Genomic DNA, 18,764 nt, shown 5'->3' with positions numbered 1-18,764 from the left:
ACTCACAAGCAGTGAGATCATGACTTTAGCTGAAGTCGGGTGCTCAACCATCTGAGCCACCCAGGTACACCGAATATTTTTATTGGCTTTTATTTGAACTGTTTATAGGGTGGCTAAATACTTGAGTAGCTACAGTACATAATCCTAATGTGGCCCAAAATAGGTCCTCTCTTATTTTTTCATGGTAAGCCTATAAAGACTTTTTTTTTTACATTTTATTTTTTTATTTTTAAAGATTTTTATTTTCAAGTAATCTCTATACCCAATGTGGGGCTCAAATTCACCACCTGGCGTCACATCCTCCACCGACTGAGCCAGACCAGGTGCCTCTGTTATTTTATTTTTTTAAGAAAGCAGATTGGTCCATCAACTTGATTTTCACATTTCATCCCAGTGTCTCTGTATGTTTGAATCATTAATTTAGTTTTTCATTATGACGCATGGAGCATGGTTCATGAAACTTAGCAAATAAATTGTTCAAGCAAAATAATTTTCTTCTTTAACATGTTAGTTCTCCACCCTGAGTATCTGACCATTATTTTATTTTAATACAAAATTTCTATATAAAATTGACTTTAATTTTCTACTAATCTATTTTCTCTGTGGGAAAAACTACCCTTTTAGTTATATTCCAGTAGAAATATGCCAAGGCAGTAAAGTTTACCATCTTTGCTTCACTAAATTATGTTCAACTTTAGGAGAGTGTGCATTTGGACTAGTCAGAACTGTATCCAATTATTCAGTTTAAGCAGAGGTGATAGGAACTTTAAGCAAAGAAAGCCGACTTTACTTCCCTCTAGTTTTATATAAGTAGGACTTTAAGACAAACTGCTTTAGTTTTCAAATAAATATTGTAAAACTGAGGTTTTCAAATAGAATAATTTCCTTTCTTTGGCTTTCTGTGCCATCAACAAAGACATCATCAAAAACATGAGGTTTTCTTTGAGTTTTACCACCTTGAGGATTAATTTGCTTCAGTTTGGTTTGCTATTCATGATAAGTATATTCGTTTTTTTTAACTGTGTGTTTATTAGGAGTATTTGGATTTAAATTCGTGTTGTCCATGGTATTCTTTTTGAGCATCAAAAATGCATGCAGAAAGCAAAATGAGAGTAATTTCACTCCTACTTTACGTTCCTAAGAGGCAAATCATCCACATCTTGGAACTCCATCTGTATAAATATTTGTTGTTTAAATCCTGCCTTTCATTGCCAAAAGGCAGTGAGATGGTCAAGCTTCTGCCCACATGCTTCCTGATGTTATTGTATTAGCTAAGATTCTTTTTAATGCAAAATGGGGGAAATTTTAACTCAACCTGGCTGAAGCATCAGAGCAAATGTATTGGCTAATGGATTCAAGAAAAAGCTGGATGCAGGAGAAGAAAGATGTCCTTATGACTCACTGTCTTTCTCTTTTTATTTTCCCACATTTCTATGACTTGCCATGGTACCATCAACCTCACGTCTTCTCAGATATGTTTTGTTAACTTTAGCTTCCATCATGTGCCAGGCGACATCAAGTAAGACAAACATCCCAGTTCTCAAAGATCTCTCTGCTTAACATGGCACCTTATAAATATTTGATCAAGGTGTCATGTATCTTATTTTTTTTCTGTTACCAAGACAACCCCTCTTTCAGCCATTTTACATGTGGAAATCTATGATGAAAGGATAAGAATGAAGAATGAAGGACCCAAGGGAGTGAAGTAAGGGAAGTTCCTTTTACTAGGTTCATCTCTGCGTGGTGCTCCTTGGGAACTGTTTACAAGTCCTTTGCCATCAGGCCAACCTTAAAACTGCTTTTTTCTCCTGACCAATTTAGTTTTGCTTCTTACCTTATCTGCTCTTTATTATACCCAGAAGAAAATGTGAGAGAATATTTTACTATGATTGAAGTAGTATAAAAACAAAGTAGCATAAAAGCTTTCATATTTATTTATTTCATTGTAGTTCTACAGCACAGTCCTAAGACTTCCTGGTCTTTGCTGTCTTCCAGTTTTTGTATCTTTTATATTGACAGATGAATGATAAGAAATCTAGTAAGGTATCTAGAAAAGAAGACATATTAAAACAGTAACCTATTGCCAGTTTTCTATGGAACCTTGACGATGATATCAAAGAAGCTGAGAAGATACTGGTAAATCTCAGAAAGCCCAACTCTGAGTAACTCAAGTAGATAGGCAGAACTATATTCAAAATCAAAACATTTTTCATCACGCCATTTCAAGGGGCAAAAAATTCCACACCATGTCAGGCAGGATTTTGAAAATTTATAGGTCATTTACGATTTAATAATGCTTGTAAATTTTGCTCTTTTTGTTTTTAATGAGGGCAGTGTTTGGTACAAAGGTGAAGTGGGTATTAAATAAAAAAATGCGTTGTTGTTTTTCACTTTACCTTGTCCCTTTAGGGGTCCCCCATGTTTTAATTCAGATTCAGTTATTGTCATATGTTCAGTTGATAGGCTCTGATTCCCATTATCATCCCCGTGGTTGGAGGGACCAGGAGTGACTGGGGAACTGCAAAGCAGAACTATTAAATTTATATTTACTGCTAATCATTTCAACTCCTGGCAGACAGCCTAATTGCTAGCACAAAGAGGATGCTCGTGAGAATCATGGTCATATAACTTGCCCAGTGACTTTCAGTTAGATACATGGTTTGTGAAAGCTCTTGGCTTATTGGGAGAGTAAATATTATTGCAGCTTGAGTTTCCTTGTGCTGTTTCCAACTCAGGATTTATTAAATATAATTTAACGAAATATCTAATTTAAAGAGATGAGACAAAATGTGATTAGTAGTTTCCCATCCTATGTTTTTGGGATGGGCAGCAATACATAAGCTCCTTAAAAGACCAAAAATGAATCTAAGGCTTTTTCTATGCATAATTCCCATTAACGTTAATGGCTTTTTGTGGGCACAGTTTCTATTAATGTTAATGAGACACACGCTGGAAGAAAAGAAAAGGGGAAAAAACAAAAGAAAACTGATCTCCCGTTGCTTCAAGTATTTTCCATTGTAGCCTGAGAATGAACATCTAATAATAAAATATACTGACTCCATAGACAGGGAATTATTCACCTCCTTCTTTTGTTTTCATTCTGTCTTGGCTTTGCTCAAGTTGTATTTCTGGAAATCTACAAAAAAAAGTACAACTATATCAGTTGTCTCAGCAGTAGCAACTGTTTCTTCAACCAGGGATCTCCCATGTTTAGTGTATTACAAGACAATTTTTCTTTTATCTGCAGAACTGCACCAGTAGCTAACACTTGACCAGAGCTTATGTTGTAAGTGTTGGAACAATACTTAACTATGAAGGAAGGTGAGTTATAGTCAGGAAAAAAAAGACACGGAAGGTGTTTTCTTGACACTTAGTCAAGGTCAATCAAACATCTGCAGGGAAAGAGCAATACTCTTATATGTGCTGTGTTCTTAATATGCCAATTTTTGTATTAATGTTTAATGTATTAATGTTTTATATATGTTTACAATCCTGCCTAGGGGTAGCCTTTTAAGAGTCAGTCTAGGGGCCAAAATGGATCAAATACATTTTTATTCTAAACACTGTAATTTCGCTTCCTTTGCTATTGTTGTTTTCCTCTCTTCTGTTCTATGGTCTCTAGAATAAAGCAGCATATTTCCTAACGCAGCAAACAGGTCACTCAAAAGTCACTCAGAATTTTCCAAAGCAAACAAAAGAATAACTACTCCTTGGTAAAAAAAAGTTCTTAGGTTATACCACAAAAAAGCCCCCCCCACCCCCACCACACACACACAATGATAAATAGATTGAACTTCATCAAAAAACTCACATCCAAATAGTATCCAGGTTCTCTCATATTACCCTGGCATGAATGTGGGCATATGTGTACATGTGGTCAACTCTGTGGGCATATTTTCCATTTTCTTTTCTTTAATTTTCTTTATTTCTAATTTCCATCCCATCTGTAACTTGGCATTCATGTCCCTAGATCAGCATATAAATGAGAACTTCATTAACTTTAAAGCTTAACTGTAACCAAAAATATTAATATTAAAGCCAGAATCTTAGTTAAAATGTTTTTGTGGAAAAAGACATGATCTTTCCTCTCTTTCTTGTCACTGGGTTGTCCCAGTTTCATCTGCCTTTTCAGTTTCTGGCTAAAAAAAAAATGTCTTGAAAGAGAAATAGCTAGATCCCTGTTATCCCCAGGATTTCATATCCTGTCAGCCCTGCTTTCTGGTGCAAGGCCAGCCATCTAATCTTATATGCTTAAAGGCACATGGGAGAGAAAACTCTGGAAATATAAGTCTGTGCTACTAAGAGATTTTAAATGAAAAAAGAAGATAATGTAGATTTTATTCAAGTGTACTAATTTTACATTCAAATGCTACTACTGAAATTTAGGACTGCTGAGAATCAACATTGTGATTTGATGGTTAATGTTGCTGCCACATTTTCAATAAATGAAATATTGAATATAGGACTATTACAGTCACTGGCACTGTGCTGAGTATTAATAAGAATATAAGGAAATATAGACAGTTCCAAGTGGGAATCTTTGTGTGTGTGGAGATATATGTACACACACACACATATGTACATTATATATATGTGCACATATATGCACATATATGTATACCTAGACACACAAATATATGCACAAATAACAACAGCAAAACGTGAATATTGATAAAGATAATAAGTACTTGATTAATGAATGTATAATGAGTCATGAATCAATGGTTGAATAAATTCAAAGGAGCTAAAGAATTTCTAGATACTGAGGTCACAGCAAGAGATTATGAAATGGTCTTTGAGGAATGTCTTAAGACCAAAATTGTGGTAGTGGAAGGTAAAAGATCTATTTCAAACATTTTAAGTTAAATTTGGTATATATTTACTCACAACACAACACTAAATAATAATATATATGATTTCTATTATAAGACATTCTAGAAAATGCAGAACTATAGGGAAAAAAATCTGAAGAATGGTTGTCAGGGACTAGTGACAGAGGAGGGGAAAAACAGTAAGGTTCTGAAGTGCATTCTTTGTTGTGCTAGGCACTATGGATATAAGAAAGCATGCCAGCCTTAAAAGAGCCTATAATCTAGTTTGTTAAATTAATCCAAATTAATATGCATGTAGAGGGGAAGATCAATAAGTTGAAATATAGGCGTAGTGGATTCTGTTGCACTTTTGGGTGAATCATTTACCCTGTGTCAGCCTATCTTTTTCATTAGGTAAAGTAATAAGATTGACCAATAGGTGAATTTTGAGATCACTTTTGTTTCTAAAAATTTATGGTCCTATTATTTTGGTCTTGTTCCATGTGTTAATAATGAGAAGAAATGGGCTTTCTTGAGAAGCTACCTGTGATATATACTGAAATATAAATTACATGAAAAATGATGTTCGGAGGTTAGGCAAAGTAAGCACAAAATAACTTTGAGATTGAACTCTCAGTTTCAGTTGCCTATTTGTGGCCACTAGGAGTGTAGGATTTAGTTGGGAAAATATTATATCCCATATGTTTATTAAGGTCAACTGTAGCCATCAATTTCAATCTTTAGTCTCTTCATAGTCTACTAGCAGCATTTTACATGGTTGAATATTCCCTCCTTTGCAAAACACTTTTTCACTTGGTTTCTAGGACCACAGACTTTTTTTCTTTGATTGCTTCTTCACAGTCTCTTTTTCTGTTTTTTTTTTTTTTTTTCTGATGTTTAATTAGTAGAGAACCCTCGTCCTGAGTCCTAGAGCTGAGTCCCATCTCTTTTCTCTTTATGCTCCTTCCCCTGGACCCCATTCTCTCTCATGACTTTAACAACATCTTTATGTGATGCCTTCATATTTGATCTCTAGATCTAGACTTATATCCCCAATTTACTACCCAATCCTGTACAAACTCTAGTTGTCCAAAATTAATCAGATATTCCTTTCCCAGTATACTCCTTCTACAATATTAGCTATCTCAGAAGTTGGCATTCAATACTGTTGCTTTTCCCAAAAACACTGAGGTCATCTTGAGTTCTTCCTTTATCCCATTTCCAACATGACAGCAAATCTGGTTGTCTCTATCTTAACATGATTTGATTATAATTAAAATGTAATAGAAATTTAACCACCTCTCACTATTTCAATAGCCTACTAATTCTTCTCTGTACTTCATTCTATTCCCAAGAAGTTAAGAATGATCTTTTAAAAATTTAAATCATAATTATATCGGTCATCTGCTTAAAATCCCCCACATACCGCTAGCCATATCACTCAGGGTAGAATCCCAAATTCTTCCACTGACCTGTAAGTTCCTATATGATTTTATGATCTTCCTCTGCCTCCACACTCATACACACCTCTTTACTTCTTAATTACTCTATTCCAACCATACTGCCTCTTTCAACATGCCATGTTTGCTTCCATCTCCAAGCCTTTGTACGTGATCTTTCCTTTACTCAGAACCCTTTTCCTCTAGACACTCACACAGTTCTTTACCTCACCACTTGTGATCTTCATGGAGTCATCTTTTAGTAAGGTGTTTGCCAGTGTGTTTTGCAGTGCTATTTACTAACATTTCCTCTTCTCCTTTCTTATTTTTTTACCAGATCACATACTGTGTATTTCATGTACTTATCCAAGTAACTTTGTTTCCCCATTCTAGAATGAAAGCTGTAGGAGGCCAGAGGTTTTGCCTTTTGTTTCTGTTGTTCCCCAAGTTCAATAAAAGATGTCTGGTGTCTCAAGAACATATGTTAATGGATGCCATATCTGGTAACTGCAAGTTAATCTTTGCCCAACAAGTATTGCAGAACCCACCCAGAACAAGCAATCTGCTGCTAGTGGTCTCAACGCACTTTTCCCATTTGTGCACTTCATGTCGGATGAGATTTAAATGCCTTCACAACAGCCAAACAGGAAGAGCAAAGCCCTGTGTTTTGTGAAAATAGCAAGTGGGGAAGAGATTACAATTCATGTGGGTGATCTCTAGGACACCTGAAAAAGAACTTTTTGCTAGTTGGCTTGAGATAATTAGCATAGTCAAGTGTCAAGCATTGCTCTGGACCTCATTAACACATCTCCTCGGGGAGGCATTTTTACTTGGAAAAATTAGCCTTTCCTCTCCAAAAGCACTGAAAAGACATCTTCCTCTAGCTAGCCTCTGGTGAGAATCTGAGCTTCTCCATTATCACATCTGGTAACAGAAGAGAATATACTTTGATTCATTGTCACATTCAGATAAGTGAAGAAAGAAGCTTCTCCACAAGTGTGAATAGATTTTGGTAAACAAATGGATTTTTTTTTTCTTTTTTGAAAGGATATTTAAACAGCAAGAGTCTCTGCTCTAGTGCAGCTTGGCTGTCTAGACTTGAAGGACTGCCTTCGGTTGTGTTCAGCATATGTTATCACCAAGCATACTTTTTATGAAAATGTACTGACGGTGCGACTTCCTCTCCAAAGATTTTTGAGGAGATTCTCTAAAGAAAATTGCCCTCTCGCTTTGTTTGTCTAATAGGCGCTACTCCATTTCTGCTGCACATTGTTTCCTATTGCACCATAAATAACCCACAGTTTTATTGACCTTTGACAATCTTTAGGAAAGGTCTAGATTTTGTGGTTTGCTTTAGATTTACTACAAGTACATCAATGATTCAATCTCACTAAACATTAATAATAAGTCACTAGGATGTTTTCTTCCTTCCCAACCAAAAGAATCACAGTCTGTATCCCTCATGTACTTTACTTACACTGTCTTGGATAAGAAGCTTGTATTCTGAGCAGCAAATGTTTAAGGTAGTTGAAACACAAGGAAGAAGGTGTGAATTCAAGTTCTGCCACTGGCTGGCTGTATGATCTTTGCTAAATTCTCTGTAACTTCGCTTCAACATCTATAAAGTGGGGATTATTACATAATCTGTTTAGTTATTGTGAGGACTAAATGAGGTAAGTGTAGTGCTTAAAATGGTGTCTATCCTGCTCTAAGTGCTTAGTAAATGTTAACTCCACTTATTATTATCCCACTGCAAGTTCAAATGTCAGCAATTAATCAAAGCCACTCTTAATCACTGGATCTTATGAAATGATCAGTAGCTTAACCCAAATTTCCTTAGAATGTTTTAATGGAAATAAACGTTTCGTGGAATTCAGGAGGACAGAGTAAGTGAAAGGTTTCATTTAAAAATATTAAAAGGACTAGTTTTTCGTGACTTACACTGAATCTGTGTTATAATAAATTCCAAATAGGAGATAATATTTAAGGAAATAGAGAATATGTATTATTGTCAAATCCATAAGTTCAATGACCCTATCAAATATACATTCATGTTTAAATAGCAAATGAAGACAGTGGGAATGGATATTTCACATTGTGAATAGCATTATCTCTATTACATAGCAGAGGCCTATTTTAAAAAGTAATTATTTTTAAACACTTCTAAGAATGAATTTAAGTTAATATGTTTATCCCTAAAAATAAGCTATAAACTGTATCGTGGTTAATAATTTGTTTCCTCTTTCACTGTAAATAACCCATAGTTTTATTGGCTTTTGGCAATCTTTGGGAAGAGTATGTGTGCATGTATGCTTCGTGTGTATGTGTGTGCATTTGAGTCTTTGAACATTTGCCAGAGCGAGTCCTAATCATATTTTATAAAGATGTATATAGTAAAGTATACTTTTTAACCTTGAGATTTAATGGATATCTTCCTCTAGCTCATACATGTTTTGTTTGAAAGCAGTCTACAAATAAGAATATGCAGAGGTTACATTTACATGAGAAACAGGGAAAGTGAGAATAATTTCAAACATAATATTGTCTTTTACTGTTTATTGTTCGCTTCTTCATCAACAATAGAAATCTATTAACGATTGCTCTAAGCAGAATTTATGATGGGTTACAGAGAACTAATTGTGTGCACATGTGAAAATATAACAGGATATTTCTTTCATTGAATTAAAAACATGTTTCTTTTTTTTAATGTTTATTTATTTTTGAGAGAGAGAGAAACTGCATGTGGAGAGAGGGGCAGAGAGAAAGACACAGAGTCTGAAACAGGCTCCAGGCTCTGAGCTGTCAGCACCGGAGCTAGAATCCACAGTGAGATCACGACCTGAGCTGAAAGTCTGGTGTTTAACCCACCAAGCCACCCAGGCGCCTCTAAAAACATGTTTCTAAAAAACTCATGAAAGTGCCTTTTTGTGATACTTACAAGACTGCATATTTTGTATCAGTTTTCACAAATGCTACTGGAAAAGTTAAAAAGAGCAAAACTGAAAAACAAAAACAACTCAGGTAAATACAGGAAGATGGCATGAAAACATCCTGGTTAGGTGGCAGTTGCAAGGATTGATACGTGAACTAGAAGGCTTTGTGATACATTCATATATTTTGCTTCCTTTTTGCTTTATTAGCTGAATTAGGATTTTGAAACAAAATCTCTTGAGCTAGGATTACAGTGTTTTACTATGTTTGCCACTCAATCTGGAAAAGACATTTTCTACGTTTTACATTCAAATGATAGATTTTTTTTTTATGGGCCTCCTCTTTGAACCTTTCTCTGTTTACTGTAAGGTTTTGCATCTCCCTAATCCCTGCCATAGGCTTTACACATGACAAAGAAAGCTCGGATAAAGGACAAGGAGAAACTTGCAATTTCTTTGGGGGCTTTTTAGAAGGATTTACATGCACAGTTAATTGTAACTTCTGCTTATATTTTCCCAAATAGACGAAAGCCTTAAAGTGTCTACCTTAGGAACACATTTAGCAGAAAAAGTGTACCATATGTAGAATCAATGAATTTTGATTTTTTATTATTTTCTTAAAAAAAAAACATTTTCAACACACCCAGCCTTAAAAAAAGCACATAATGTTTAGAAATTCTGACAAAACAAAACCTGGAAATAAGATGATGCAGTGGCTACTTCTGGCTAAAGTTCTGATACGCTGTTTTTCAGAGTAATATGTGGGAAGATTCTAACTTGGATTGGGTGAGCATCATGAAAGTCTCAGTGTCACAGAGACAAGACACATCTTTTCTGAGCCTACTGGCAAATATAAATCTAAAGCTTATCAGAAAGTCTTCAAGACCAACTAAAAATGATAGATTGGCACACGGGTATTGTACCTTTTGCAATGCAGTCTTTCTGCAAACAAAAATTAATCTGGCTTTAAACAGGGTTAGTGCAGACATAGAAATCCTTCCTATTGGTGAATTAGAATGTATTCCAGACTTATGGTCAAAGGTGTCTGTCCTTGAATACACTGTGATCCATTTTACAGCCAGTGGGAGCAAAATCTGAACACCTGACTGACTAACCACTAAGTCCATTGAGACCCCCAGAGTTCTTGAGGCCAGTATGTCAACACTTCACTACTACAGTTTCTAAAAAAGAGTTATGAAGTCTGCTTTTGAATTTGATGAAAACAAAATTAAACACGGAGCCACACTCTACTTTTGTTCAGCTACTTTTAAAAGCTAGAGAAAGGAAAATTTACTTAGAAGATACATGTTCTTGCAATTTTTCTCCAAATGAACAATTCACCAATTAGAATGTCATAGTCTAATTGCTATCCCAATTTTTGTCTAAAACAAAAGAAAAGAAGAAAAAATGCTTAATATACCCACCTATAATCTTAAGAAGCCAGAACAAGGGAGGGAGGAAAACTGCATATAATTTACATTCATATTATTTAACAATTTATTTAACAAATTGATCCTATCCATCAGACTTCTGTATGCATTATACCCTAGACTGACAGTAGCAGCATAACCTGGAAGCTTTGAGAAATTTAGAATCTCAAGACACACCCGAGATTTACTGAATCAGAATCTCCTTTTTACCAAGCTCTTAGGTGACTCACTAAACACATTAAGGTTTGAGAATCCCTACCCTCCAAACTGCTTTTTCAGTATTCTCATCCAGGGACACATCCTGTTAAGTATAATACTAAGACTTTTGTATTTCCCCATAAATACCTTTGCCTTCAGATTCATTTGCTAAGCCACATTCGTTCTTCCGGAAGTTGGCTGGCCTAATGCATAGTTCCTACAATAGAAGAAAGAACACCTTGGTCTTTCTCTAATTTCTTTAATTTTTTTTTTCCAGCATAGACTTATAACAAAGATTCTGCCAATGCTGTAGAGTTTAGACAATACTGTAAAATGGTAATTACATTAAATTTCTTAGCAATGGAGGTCGTGGGCCAATTCTAGTATTTTTCGTCGCAGGAATTCTGGCGAGTGTATCATATATATTTTTGTCACGTTCTCATCAAAAATTACAGGTGAAAAGATTTTTTTTCCCCTGACAGCCTGAGGCTTTATGATTTGGCTCACTGAATCGTTGAGAAGTACTCATTGAAACTCTTCTGGTAGCTGTGTGAGACATGCACTCTACTCTATTACCTATACTATCTAAAGCAGATTGTTCTTTTTTGAGCCATATAACAAGATACAGTTTTTGGAAGGATGTATAATCATTCAATACTTGTTTCTGTACTTTGGTATTTGCTATTCTGTATTACATCCTATATTAAATACGTATCTTTTAACACTGCCTTCTATCTTCCAGACTCAAATGTATGCTGCACACAATTTTGTTTTGCTCATTCAGTTTGTGCTTATATTTAAATTATGGACTGAGGAGCAGGGTATGAAAAATCTTCCTTCTGGCTCTCTTTATTCGCCTAATCTCTCGGTTCAAAGATTTTCATGGGAACCCCTAATAATTTTGTAATTAAAAAGTTGCTGTTATTTTGCACAACACTTTGGGGACTTTGCTGACTGAAAGGAACTATATAAATTTAACAGAAGTTTATTGTTTTATGGTCTTCAGTTTTCAAGGTGAAAGCAGCAGGACATGGGCTGAGACTGTTTCAAGGTATATCTGCATTCAGGTCTTATATTCTTGTACAGAGTCTGATAAAAGTAATCACAAAGGAATATTTTGAAAATGTCTGCTTCTTTTATTTCCAAGGCTTTTCATGCACACATACATTAAACACACATTAAATACATACATACATGCACGCACACACACACACACACACACACACACACACAGAGGCAATTTTCTGTTATTTTTGTGATTCAGTTCAGAAAGTCATGAAAATGGTTAGTTTCCCTTGACATCCCACTGCCTCCCAGGGCTCGCCACCTTCTTGTCCGCATTAGATACCAGAAAGGTGCAAGAATCCAAGGCATCACAGGAAAAGGCCAGCGCCAAGTCACAAATCTGGAAGAGAAGGTAGCCCAATAAATAGGATTTGTTCCCCTCCTGTATCTGAGAAAAGGCTGTCACACTCATATTTGAAATTACCATTGACTCAGTTTGCCTGAAAATATTTAGAAATGTCAGTGTCAAGTAGGAGGGGTGGAGGAGGAGGATTTTGCCTTTTCCTCAGAAGAGGGGATATAGGAGAGAAGCAAAGACTTTTCTTTCTTTATTAAGCTCTCTATTTGTAGATATACAAACTCTCCACTTTTAGATTGCAAAGCAATTTTGAGAATTCTTATTTTGAATGTCCTTTTTCAGTAGTGATCTGACCCCATTGAAATCTCCAGATAGTTTGGGAAATACTATCCCCAGTCTAATCTTTGACTTCCGTGTTAGAATGTATGATTTCTTTTCATTGCAAATCTTATTTTTTCCACCTTCTTCCCCACATGTAGACAATGGGTTTAATTGATAATTTGTTGTTTCTTGACTGCTGACTTAACACTTTAGGTTATATCTCTAATTACCCCTATGAGGTTCAGATAATAACAAACTTCAGGGAGTTTTCCGAGATTCCCAAAGTCATTTATTAGAGCCTGAAATACCATGTAATAAATCTTTCTGATAAATTTCAATTGCTGTAGTCAAGCCAGTGGCAGATCAACAACAATTGCACAGTTTTTTACAGTACCCCAGCAATAGTGCAAGCAATTATTTCTTCAGCCTGCAATTTGTTTGCCTTATATTAAAAATTGTTAGTCACAATAACATCTCCATGTTTGGAGATTGAACTTTGGGAGAATTTCAAACTAAGTCTACAGGCACATTTGGAAAGTTTCAAAAATCAATTAGGCAAGAAATCTAACTACTAGTATTAAAAATATAGAAAGTATAATTGCTTAGCCCTAAGATTGACCCAGTGAAAAATTATTTTTCCTTATTAAGCCTTCTTAATAAGACATACTACTTATAAATTGAATATAAATATACATATGTATGTAATTCTGATGTAACAGGAAGACTATTACCATTGTTCATATTGGACATACACTAGCAGTTTTCAAGAAATATTAAATAAAAATAAATGAGGTATAAAATTTCCAGAAGTGAATCTGATGTCTCCCACCTAGTTTGCTATCCTCTTTTATTTATCTACCTGATTTTTATTTTTTTCTTCAAGACAGGTAGTGTAGGGTAATGGTTAACTTCAGACTGCACAAACAGGCCTAGATTCACATATTGCTTATTGCCCACACTAGTTTGTGCGAGCTTGAGCAAGTTACTAGCAGTTATAAGTCTCAGGCCATAAACAAAATGTAGCTAATAATGGTACTTCCCATATTGGGTGGTTATGAGGATTAAATGAGAAAGTGCATATAAACTGTTCTGACTATGCTAGGATGAGAATTAGTGCTCAAGTAATATTGATTCTTGTTGGTATTTTCTCAGCTTGGGTGAATTCCTAGACACCTCAGAAACTTGTTTCTTCTGTGGTCCTATTGTACTTTTTTTTCTGATCAGTATATATATATATATATATATATATGTGTGTGTGTGTGTGTGTGTGTGTGTGTGTGTGTGTGTCTGTGTGTGTGTCTGTGTGTGTGTCTGTGTGTCTGTGTGTGTATAACATATATTTTAATAGATTTTATTTTTTAGAATAGTTTTAGGTTCACACTAAAACTGAATGGAAGGTACAGAGATTTCCCATGTACCTTGTACCCCTATGCATGTATAGCCTCCCCTTTTGTAAACATCTCTCACTCTAGTGGTATGTTTCTTATAACCAATGAACCTATATTGACACAGCATTCTTACTTAAAGTCCATACTTTACATTGGGGTTGATTCTTGGTGTTGTACATTCTGTGGGTCTTGACAAATGTATAATGACAAGGATCCACTATTGTTGTATCACATAGAGTTTTCACTGCCTTAAAAATGCTCTGTGCTCTGCCTGTTCATTCCTTCTCTACCCCCAGCTTCTGATAACCTCTGTTCCTTTACTGTCCCCATAGTTTTGTTTTTTTCCAGAATGTCAAATGGGTGGAATCATACAGTATGCAGCCTTTTCATATTGGCTTCTAGTATGTAGTAAGAGGCATGTATGGTTTCTCCATATCTTTTCATGGTTCCTTTTTAGCACTGAATATTCCATTGTTTAGATGTACTGCAGTTTATCTGTTTAACAAACTTGGTTACTTCCAAGTTTTAGCAATTATGATTAAAGCTGCTGTAAACATCCATGTGCAGCTTTTTGTGTGGACATGTTTTCATCTTTTGGTTAAATACCAAGGAGGACGATTGTTGGGTCATAATGGTAGGAATATGCGTAGTTTGTAAAAAGCTGCCAAATTGTCTACCAAAGTGGCTATACCATTTTGCATTCCCACTAGCAATGAATGAGAATTCCTGTTGCTTCACATCATCACCAGTATTTGGTGTTGTCTGTATTCTGGATTTTGCCCATTCTATTAGGTGTGTAGTGGCATCTCATTGTTTTCATTTGCAGTAATGATACATAATGTGGAGCATCTTTTATATGCTTCTTTGCCATCTGTACATCTTCTTTGGTAGTGTGGCTCTTCATGCCTTTGGACTAATTTTTAACCTGGTAGTTCGTTTTCTTTTTCTTTTTTTTTTTTTCAACGTTTATTTATTTTTGGGACAGAGAGAGACACAGCATGAACGGGGGAGGGGCAGAGAGAGAGGGAGACACAAAATCAGAAACAGGCTCCAGGCTCTGAGCCATCAGCCCAGAGCCCGACGCGGGGCTCGAACTCACGGACCGCGAGATCGTGACCTGGCTGAAGTCAGACGCTTAACCGACTGCGCCACCCAGGCGCCCCGGTAGTTCATTTTCATATTGATAAGTTTTAAGAGCTCACTGTATATTTTGGATAAAATTTATTTGTCGGGTATATTTTTTTGCAAATATTTTCTCCCAATCTATGATGTACTTTTTTTAAAAAACCACTAATAGAGTTCAGGTTGTATATGCCTTGCATTGGTATGTCATTACTTATATATACACCTCAAAAACAGGAAGTAGGGCCCGAGTTTTCTCTGTATCCTTGATAGTACCTGTATAGTCCTTTGCATGCATAGAGATATTCAATAATGATGAATTGACCAATTGAATTATCAGTATCCAATGGAAGTCATGTCAGTGTATTCATGCCTCAAATGAAGAAGTTCCATAGAAGCGCCCAAGACTGGTGGCATTCAGCAGGGCCTGATGCAAGTTATTTGATCCTCTTCCTGCCTCACTTTTCAGCATATCCAAATAGATTGTAGGTGTGTGTCAAGGATAAAGAGTGTCTTAAAAGGATTATCCTAGAATTGGACTTAAACTTTCCAATGGCTTTTCAGAGAGAGACTTATAGATAGGTCACTTGTATAGGCAGAATTGTGGTCACTGGATAAAAGAACAGATGCCTCAGAGGCAAGTTATGAGTGATCCTTTTTGGATACATATTTTAAAACTTCCATGGACAAAAGATATTGTAGCAATGGTGAAAACTAACACTAATTCATTCAAAACTGTTTTGAGTGTCTACTATGTGCTGAGGTCAGACAGAGGTCAAGTTGATATAGATGTACTCAAAAAGCTTTATAAAGCACTAGGACAGAAGAGTCATATGCACAGATAATTATGGTACGTGGTAAATAGTTATGTGTAATAAGTATGTACAAAACCAGGAGAGCAAGAAATTAAATTTGGATTAGGAAGGAAGTCATTGACTCATTTAACATATTTATTAAACATCTACTGTGGTTTAATTTCCTTGCCACATAACAGGCTTCAGGGAGGAGTTGCAAAAACCTGTAACTTCAAGATACTCCCTGTGCAAGAATCTGGTTCAATGGGTAGTGAGGGCTTCAGGAAGGAATCTCAGGGAAGACCTTTTGGAGAAGATGGCCTTTGGACTTGGCATCGAGGGACTGGTAGGGTTTGGATATTTGGAGATGGGAGTGATGAGAGGGGGAAGAACATTCCAGATATTGGCAACATAAATGGCATAGGCACTTGACTGTCTTACATTAAAAAAATAATAATAAAACAAAGAATCTATTGATTTCTGATTTCTTTTGATGATCATTTTATATCTAGAAAGGTATAGTTAACATACTAGAAATATATTATATTTATTGGGAATTTACTTTGACCTAGACATTATTTTAAACACTTTACTTGTTTTTCAAGCTCACGTAATCTTTACTGGATCTCTGAGCCAGATATGATTTTTATTTGCAATTTGACTCAAGGAGGACTAAAGCCCTCAAATGGGACTGGGGCACACCCACAGACACATTTGATACTGAATTCTACACTGCAGGTCAAAACCATGGCAAAGCTCTTAAAGCCTCTCAGGACTCTGTCTTCATGAAAGAGTTCACAACTCAAAATATTAAAAAAAAATTTTATGTTTATTCTTGAGGCAGAGACAGAGTGCGAATAGGAGAGGGGCAGAGAGAGAGGGAGACACAGAATCTGAAGCATCTGAAGCAGGCTCCAGGCTCTGAGCTGCCAGCACAGAGCCCGACGTGGGGCTTGAACTCATGAGCTGTGAGATCATGACCTGAGCCGAAGTCGGACACCCAACTGACTGAGCCACCCAGGCGCCCCACAACTCAAAATATTTTAAAAGACATTTCAAAAGAAGCTTGCAAAACTAAAAATGCTATGAGAGAGAGAGAGAGAGAGAGAGAGAGAGAGAGAGAGAGAGATTGCTCTGAGCCAGTAAATATGGACTCATCAAATCTAAAGTTAGAGTAAGCAGAGTCTTGTATAACATGTGTTTGTTTCTGTTTTCTGGAAAATGATGGACAAGGAGGGCATCTGCTTGGTTGAGAGGATGTAATGACAGGGGAAGAGAGAAAGCTAGGTTGTCTGGCTCCTGTTCAGATTTCATCTTTTCCATCAAGTAGAATGATACAATATAAAAGGTAATATGAATCTGAGGAAGTTTAAATCCAAAATAAATAAGAGAGTTAGTATTTTCAGACAGCAGAGCTAGAAGGGAGCATTTTCGATAAAGAAAAAGATTTGAGCAAAAGCAACACAGATGAAAGATCTGGAGGGGATGGTTAAAGTCCTGTAACTGCAATTTAAAATCCACATGAATAAATACAGAGAAGATATCTTGGCAATGAACGGTGTGCATAGGTCTGAGAATTTTAGTTCACTAAATGCTCGTATCTGCAACTAGTGAATTTGGCTATTAAAAAACCCAGGCAATATTGATGGAAGAATATTGCCTTAATTAAGGAAGATAGTGCCCTGTTTATCACCCATCTTATGTATTGCATTTAAGTCAGTGTACTGTGTTAAGGTTCTTGAGAATCTAAGTTCGTTAACAAACTGGATATGAGAAGGGTGAACAGTGAGAAAAATTTCTCTTAATGATTGATAGTTAAAGCATGGAAAGTGAGTCTCCAGGGGAAAACTTGAGCTGATGGTGGAAGAAAGCAGACTGGATAACAGTTTTCAAGAAGGTGAAGGGTTGTCATATGGGAAAAGGATACAGATTGCACTATATTGATCCTTACTGCAGACACATTAAAGAGAGGTAACTTTCAGTTCAAACAAAAGGATTTTCAGAAATGAATAGGCTGCTTTGAGAAGTAGTAACATCACTGGCAGGTTTCAAGTAGAACTTAAGTAAGTGTCCTTTGTCAGAGATGTTTTAGAACAGCTTCCTGCATTTTGGGAGAGTCTTGGTCTAAGACCTCTTTCCAGTGCTAAGATTTTCATTATTTTATTAATTAATATTTTAAGTCATTGGAAAAGCCCCTCTTATTTCTTTCACCAGTTGTCTCCTCCTGCATTTTGGGGCCATATAAAATAATAGACAAAGAGAAATCTTAGAAATTTCCTACGTTTATGGTCGTCAAAAGAGAGAGTTGTTTGCATCTTAAAGTTTTAAATAATCTGAGCAAATAAGATGGAAATAAAACATTATACCTAATGGGAGTCAATCCAAAAGTATAAGTTCTGGCAAGGAAATGAAAGACAGAAGACATTGACAGTCTTATCTTTTAGAGTGCTGATATTCTAAAAGGAAACTCAGCTTACAGGCCTTCTCTTAAAATATCAATAGGGGAACCATAGAAAATTTTTATGAAATAGTAATGTGAAAGAGTCACAACACATCATACAGTCTAAATTAACACCTGGGGGAAAATATTCACTCGGTTTCATTGTTGAATTATATTTAGTAACTACTATTATCTAATGGAGAAACGAGACAAAAAAGAAGCTAGAATTGGTAGCACCTCCGTTCAGATGCCACTCTCGATCAATTTTTTATTGCCTAAGACATTATTTTGCATACATACACACAGCCCACCTATAAAGTTGGAGCAAGTTAGACTTGAAATTATTTTTTTATGTTGGAGTTTATGCAGATTAAGAGGTCTGCTTTCATTCTTCATTGTTAAGTGTGGAGGGATGTTTGATGTTCTCTTGGTAGTGATTATTGCTTTTCTTTATGTCCTGCTTGTCAGTTGCATTATATAGATAGTTCCCTAACTTCTAGTGGTTCAAGTTACAATTTTTCCACCTTA

At 35.8% G+C, this 18,764-nt stretch overlaps 1 protein-coding gene and 1 long non-coding RNA gene across 33 annotated transcripts in view; one reads left to right on the top strand and one right to left on the bottom strand.

The window, feature by feature from the left end:
- Positions 1-18,764, top strand: part of NRXN1 (neurexin 1) — a 1,133,918-nt gene that overhangs the window by 919,219 nt on the left and 195,935 nt on the right. The window lies entirely within an intron of this gene.
- Positions 1,919-8,607, bottom strand: LOC123580775. The gene is made up of 3 exons (XR_006703451.1): positions 7,728-8,607; positions 3,081-3,136; positions 1,919-2,047 (listed from the first exon to the last, which is right to left on the bottom strand). It is a non-coding gene; the product is annotated as an uncharacterized LOC123580775 (long non-coding RNA).

The sequence above is a fragment of the Leopardus geoffroyi genome, chromosome A3 (assembly GCF_018350155.1).
Source record: "Leopardus geoffroyi isolate Oge1 chromosome A3, O.geoffroyi_Oge1_pat1.0, whole genome shotgun sequence".
In the NCBI taxonomy this organism is placed as follows: domain Eukaryota; kingdom Metazoa; phylum Chordata; class Mammalia; order Carnivora; family Felidae; genus Leopardus; species Leopardus geoffroyi.
This window is presented reverse-complemented; position numbering and strand designations above follow the sequence as displayed.